Source organism: Triticum aestivum, chromosome 2D (assembly GCF_018294505.1).
Source record: "Triticum aestivum cultivar Chinese Spring chromosome 2D, IWGSC CS RefSeq v2.1, whole genome shotgun sequence".
In the NCBI taxonomy this organism is placed as follows: Eukaryota; Viridiplantae; Streptophyta; class Magnoliopsida; order Poales; family Poaceae; genus Triticum; species Triticum aestivum.
The window spans coordinates 47,932,756-47,940,305 of NC_057799.1; positions in this window are offsets into that span (position 1 = coordinate 47,932,756).

A 7,550-nucleotide genomic window follows, 5' to 3' on the forward strand; every position below is an offset into this window, starting at 1 on the left:
TTAAACTATACAGAGCAAGTGATCTTCTTTTGCACTGCATGTATGCTTCTGTTCTTCATCCGTAATCCAGTGGTGTGGTGAACCTACCCACTACAGCACAATGTCATATTCTGCAATGTCTTAACTATGAACAATGTCATATCATTCTACTATTATTTAAACCGTCTCTTTATTTGCCAATCTGAAATGGTATAAATTGACAGCACACTAACCATTGATACTTATGAGTTCTTGATCTGTAATCCAGTGGTGTCGTGAAGCTGCCAACTCCTTCACAATGTCATTTCCTGCCATGTCTTGACCTGAACAATACCATATTGTGTTAATGCAATTTTAAACTGTGTCACCTTATTCGTCAGTAAGAAATGTGATGAATTGTCAGCACTGATACTTTTATGTGCAAAACCTGTCATATGTTTGCTTGTTTATCTTTCAGAGTGAGGAAGATATAAGTGTTGAACAAGTGCAGTCTCATCATCTTGCTCAGCTGCTTGCGCTGCAGCTCCCCAGCAGGGCTAACCTTTCTTGAACTCTATTGAAGTGCTGTCGGTTTTGTATATTATTTTGTCAGCGTGTTTATTTGCACTGGTGGCGATCTTTGATGCCCAGTGTATGTAATCTGTTGTCTGCTTGTGCTTTATTATCATAGTGGCGAACTTTGATGCCCAGTGGATGTAATATGTCGTAATTTCTTTATTGTATAGTCTAGGTTTTTTCTTATTCACGATGCTGCAATTATTTTACTGTATATATATATCCTGTCTTCGCAGTAAACCGGCCAAACCGTAAAATTACGGTACATAATCGGGCCATCATGCAATCACGATGTAGGTTGGGCCTGAAACGTGCCAAACAGCTCACGGGCCGGCAGCAGCCCGAAATGAACCCCGGCCCATGATTGTGCGAATCAAATCACGGGCTTTTAACAGGCCAAAATTGTCTCGGTCCTTGTTTGGCCCAATCAGATATCGGCTGCGAGCAGGCCGGATGCAAACCGGGCCGTAGTTAGGCCCAACTATATGAAGGGATTTTAACAGGCCGAAATTAATATAGGGCCGAAATGTTAAACAGGCCTTTAACAGGTCAAAACTAATATTAGGCCAAATTACTAAGTGGGCCTTTAGCAAGTGGGCCCAAAAGCATAGTGTCCAGTTGACGGGCCGAATCTGATATGGGCCATAATTGAGCCCAAAGCCTCTTAAAGGGCCGAACCTGATCTGGGCCGTAATTTGGCCCAGAACGTGGTAGGCTTTTAACGGGCTGGATCTCATATGGGCCACTATTAGGCCCGGAGCGTGGCAGGCCATTAATGGACCGGATCAAATATGGGCCGGCATTTGGCCCAAAACATGGCAGCAAGTTAATGGGCCGGCCTACTAGGGTCCTCAAAATCTTGTGGGCCTACAGCTGGGCCGGCCCATTAATGTCGGTGAAATTTCATGGGCCTTTAGCTGGGCCGGCCCATTATGATCCACAAGAATCTTGTGGGCCTTTACCTGGGCCAGCCAATTATGGCACACAAAAATCTTGTGGGCCTTTACCTGGGCTGGCCCATTATGGCCCGCAAAATCTTGTGGGCCTTTAGCTGGGCCAGCCCATTATGGTCCGCAAAATCTCGTGGGCCTTTAGCTGGGTCGGCCCATTATGGTCCGCAAAATCTTGTGGGCCTTCAGTTGGGTCGGCCCATTTAAACTTGATGGGCCGGTCCACGTGTCAACATATCATAGGCGCGTCTCGCCCATTGGATGAGTGACACCTGTGCCAACGCGGACCTGACACGTGTCTCCTCCAGCCAATGATGATTTTCCATGTGGAAAATCCCCATTGGTCGGGGCTGTTAACGGGTTATCGGATCCAAAACCCGACCCGATAGCTTAACGGCGTTCCGTTATGGTGGATGCCACGTGTCGGTCACCCTTGACGAAAGCACTTCTGTGACGCGCGATTTATCGTCATGGAAGTGGACACTTCTGTGATGATAATTTTGGTAATGTCATGGAACACTTCTACGACAGCACAGGTATGACTATCTTGATTCTGTCATAAATTTGTCATGGATGTACATGCATGACAAAAAACGTGACCTACTGTGACAAACACGTATCATCACAGAAGTGTATTTTTTTGTAGTGTTTATTGGCCTACTCTCTTCAAGGATGCCCGTAAGTTTGTCCTATCTTGTGATGAATGTCAAAGAATTGGTAACATTAGTAGACGTCAAGAAATGCCTATGAACTATTCACTTGTTATTGAACCATTTGATGTTTGGGGCTTTGATTATATGGGACCTTTTCCTGCCTCCAATGGATATACACATATTTTAGTTGTTGTTGATTACGTTACTAAGTGGGTAGAAGCTATTCCAACTAGTAGTGCTGATCATAACACTTCTATTAAAATGCTTAAAGAAGTTATTTTTCCGAGGTTTGGAGTCCCTAGATATCTAATGACTGATGGTGGTTCACATTTTATTCATGGTGCTTTTCGTAAAATGCTTGCTAAGTATGATGTTAATCATAGAATTGCATCTCCTTATCACCCACAGTCTAGTGGTCAAGTAGAATTGAGTAATAGAGAACTCAAATTAATTTTGCAAAAGACTGTTAATAGATCTAGAAAGAATTGGTCCAAGAAACTGGATGATGCATTATGGGCCTATAGAACTGCATATAAAAATCCTATGGGTATGTCTCCGTATAAAATGGTTTATGGAAAAGCATGTCACTTACCTCTCGAACTAGAACATAAGGCATATTGGGCTATTAAAGAGCTCAATTATGATTTCAAACTTGCCGGTGAGAAGAGGTTATTTGATATTAGCTCACTTGATGAATGGAGAACCCAAGCTTATGAAAATGCCATGTTGTTTAAAGAAACAGTTAAAAGATGGCATGACAAAAGAATACAAAAGAATACAAAAGCATGAGTTTAATGTAGGTGATTATGTGTTGCTATACAACTCTCGTTTAAGATTTTTTGCAGGAAAACTTCTCTCTAAATGGGAAGGCCCTTACGTTATCGAGGAGGTCTATCGTTCCGGTGCCATAAAAATCAACAACTTCGAAGGCACAAATCCGAAGGTGGTGAACGGTCAAAGAATTAAACATTATATCTCAGGTAATCCTATAAATGTTGAAACCAATGTTATTGAAACTGTAACCCCGGAGGAATACATAAGAGACATTTTCCGGAACGTTTCAGACTCTGAAAAGGAATAGGTATGTGGTACGGTAAGTAAACCGACTCCAAAACAGTTCTAATGGCAATATTTCTCCGTTTTGGAATATTTAGAAAAATAGAAAAATAAGAAGCAGTCCGGGAAGGACACGAGGCCTCCACGAGGGTGGAGGGCGCGCCCTACCCTACTGAGCGCGCCCCCCTACCTCGTGGGCACCTCGTGTGCTCTTCGGAGTCCGTTTTCTTGCACGATACGTATTTTGGTCGGTAAAAATTCATTATATATTCTCCCGAAGGTTTTGACCAGTGTATCACGCAAATATTCTCTGTTCTCGTTTCGAGCTGTTGCTGTTGCAGATTAGAGCAAGATGTCTTCTCAAGAGTCAGTCGGGGAGAGCCGGGTGTCTCATCCGGCATCGAGACCAAGAACAAACAGCGACGCTGACCACTTTGGGCCAGCAACGGAGGAAGAGATGGAGGCTGATTTGATGAGGATATATGCCATGGAGGATCAAGAAGTCACTTCTCGCTTCCGAGCTGGGTTCACGATGGGGGAACTACAAAGCTCAGCCATTCCAAACTCGGTTATCCCTTCCAATGTTAGATTTCTTTCTTACGAAAATATGAAAAAGAGTGTCACTTGTTCTCCCGGAGCTATGCAACACCCTTGGGTGCAAGGAGCTTTAGCCGTTACAGGAAAGCTTCGTAAGGAGATAATGGATCTCAAGCAGCAACTCAATAAGCTCGAGGAAGAGAATCATATCCTGAGGGGCATTATCGCCAAGAATATCACATCACCATCCCCGAAGAAGGAGACATAATCACATGGGTATGGGCACTCCCCTTGGCAACTGCCAAGCTTGGGGGAGATGCCCCGGTATCATATCACAACCACACTTCTATCTTTACCGTTTTTCTTAGTTCGATCCTATTTAGTAGTATCTTGATCTAGTAGAATAAAGTTTATGGCATGATCTAGTTTTGAGTTTTGCTTTATGATCCCTCTATGTAATCGAGTCCGTGAGTTATATATAATAAAAACTAGTGTTGAGTCAAGGGCTTGATTATTTTGCCATGATCTTGGGTGAATAAAAGAAAAAAAAGGGAAAAGAATAAAAAGAGATCATATTGGTCTTATTGAGAGTAATGACTTCACATAGAAAGAGTATGATGATTAAAAATTGTTGGGAGTTGGCAAACATAGCTTTGGTCATCGTTGCAATTAATAGGAAGTAATAAAGAAAGAGAGATTTCACATATAAATATACTATCTTGGACATCTTTTATGATTGGGAGCACTCATTAAAATATGACATGCTAAAGAGTTGATGTTGGACAAGGAAGACAACGTAATGGGTTATGTTTTCTTATATCTGAGATAAAGTATATTGTCATGGATCATCCAACATGTTGAGCTTGCCTTTCCCCCTCATGCTAGCCAAATTCTTTGCACCAAGTAGAGATACTACTTGTGCTTCCAAAAACCTTTAAACCAGTTTTGCCATGAGAGTCCACCATATCTACCTATGGATTGAGTAAGATCCTTCAAGTAAGTTGTCATCGGTGCAAGCAATAAAAATTGCTCTCTAAATATGTATGATTGATTGGTGTGGAGGAAATAAGCTTTATACAATCTTGTGATGTGGAAGAAATAAAAGCGACGGACTGCATAATAAAGGTTCATATCACAAGTGGCAATATAAAGTGACGTTCTTTCGCATTAAGATTTTGTGCATCCAACCCTGAAAGCGCATGGCAACCTCTGCTTCCCTCTGCGAAGGGCCTATCTTTTATTATTACCTTCTACCTTATGCAAGAGTCATGGTGATCTTCACCTTTCCTTTTTATATTTTATCCTTTGGCAAGCACAGTGTGTTGGAAAGATCATGATATATATATATATCTAATTGGATGTAAGTTAGCATGAACTATTATTGTTGACATTACCCTTGAGGTAAAAGGTTAGGAGGCGAAACTATAAGCCCCTATCTTTCTCTGTGTCCGATTAAAACTCCGTAACCACAAGTATTGCGTGAGTGTTAGCAATTATGAAAGACTAAATGATAGTTGAGTATGTGGACTTGCTAGAAAGCTCTGACATAGACTCTTTCTGATGTTATGATAAATTGCAATTGCTTCAATGACTGAGATTATAGTTTGTTGATTCTCAATAAAGTTGCTGATTCATACTTTGCATTCTGAATAGATTATTACTTGAGAATAAGAAATCATATGACAATATCCATATAGATAGTTGAGTATGTCCGTATTTTATTTTTATCGACACCTCTACCTCTAAACATGTGGACATATTTATCGCTATCGGCTTCCGCTTGAGGACAAGCGAGGTCTAAGCTTGGGGGAGTTGATACGTCCATTTTGCATCATGCTTTATATCAATATTTATTGCATTATGGGCTGTTATTACACATTATGTCACAATACTTATGCCTATTCTCTCTTATTTTACAAGGTTTACATAAGGAGGGAGAATGCCGGCAGCTGGAATTATTGTCAAGCTAGTTTTCATCACGTCCCCATGTGTCCTCGGGAGCGTTTTCCTTTATATAAGACTTTGTCCAGGCTTGTCCTTTGCTACAAAAAGGATTGGGCCACCTTGCTGCACTTTATTTACTTTTGTTACTTGTTGCTCGTTACAAATTATCCTATCACAAAACTATCTATTACCTATTATTTCAGTGCTTGCAGAGAATACCTTGCTGAAAACCGCTTATCATTTCCTTCTGCTCCTCGTTGGGTTCGACACTCTTACTTATTGAAAGGACTATGATAGATCCCCTATACTTGTGGGTCATCAATGCACAGGGGTTTTCCCCCATTTATTGACGATCAAGCTTGGTGTGTGCTGGTACCACTCATCAAGAAATACCTTGATACTCATTTTAAAAAATCTGATGACCATGTTTATCTTGGTACTCATACTAAAATGGTTGTATGCATCACTAGTTGGTGTAGAAGCCGGGAAGTGAAAATCTCTCCCATTTTTAAAGAGCGAAAAGATCCACGACACCCGCGTCGCCAACCCTAGGCGACACGGGAAGATCACGCCGCCGACCCTCGGCCTCCTCTCCTATATCCCTCCCTCCCGCCGCCGAAGATCACGCCAGGCAAAGCCTGTGCTGTGGGATATGACGGCGGCGGCGAACCCCTCTAGCGGCAGAGACACACATCACGACGGTGATCCAGCGGCAAGGAGCAGCGGGATCTCGACGGTGTGAGTGGCGGCGGTGACAGCAGAGGCGCGGTCACCTCGCCCCGGATGCGCTCCTGTGGTGGCGGCTGGGTTCGCGGATCTCGCCCAACCTAGATGGGCTTGAGCGGGCCGACAGCGACGGGCTACCGCAGTGGGCCTGACCACACCGGCTTCTTAGGCACCGTACTGGTGCCATGGCCGGTCATACGGCGGTGGCTCCACCCTTTTCGCCTAGTCCCCATCAGAGAAGGCGGCGATCAGTGCACAAGACACTTGATGGAGGTTCTTCGAACTAATCTGGGTGAAAACCTGCTCTCGGCCAGCTGCGAAGGCCAGCGATGGCGGCGCTCTTCGGTATCGTTCCCTTCTTGAAGGCATCACCGTTGAGAAGTACCAGACCACTATCTTCTACCTCTGGGGAAACCGTAGATCACTAGATCGGATGATGGCGGCGCTCTTGTGTCGTTCCCCCTTGGGACATCATTCTTGGAGGTGTACACGGACTCGGGGGACCTGTGGGCGACATGTTTGGTGGAGTGGTGTTTCATCCTACACACTGATGGCGGCAGATCTCAGCGGCGTGGCGCGGTGGAGACTCGGCGTCCGACGTGCGGTGATGGACTCGCGCAGGAGGACGACGTTGTCTGGTGTCGTGGTGGCGTTGATGGCTGAGAGGCCTAACAAGGCCGATGCGCCAGTATCTGCTCTGAAGACGGGCCGATGGAAGACGATGGTGGCGGCCCTTGCAACGTGCGCATATGGTGCCCACTGAGAGTGCGTCGGACCGGTGTGTGACCCAGTACCGGCATTGTGGATTGGATGGGGTACCCCGCTTTAGATGTTAGGCTTTAATGCGATGTCTTTTAGGTATTAGGCTCGGACATTCGGCACCCCTTAATCAAGGGGATAGGAGTAGCGACAGGTATTGCCAAGATGGAGGCTTCATACTTACTGATATATTACTTTGTAAAGTCCTCGTGAATAATTAATAAAATGGATGCATGCATCGTCCAGATGCAAAGGCCGGGGGTATATCCTCCTTTTCTAAAAAAAAGTATGAATGAAAATCGTTCGGTTTGTTTAAATACCCGTCAAATTTGTTTATTTCTGTTAAATTCCGTTCGAAATGCCTCACATTTGCGGCTACGGCTTGACGTCC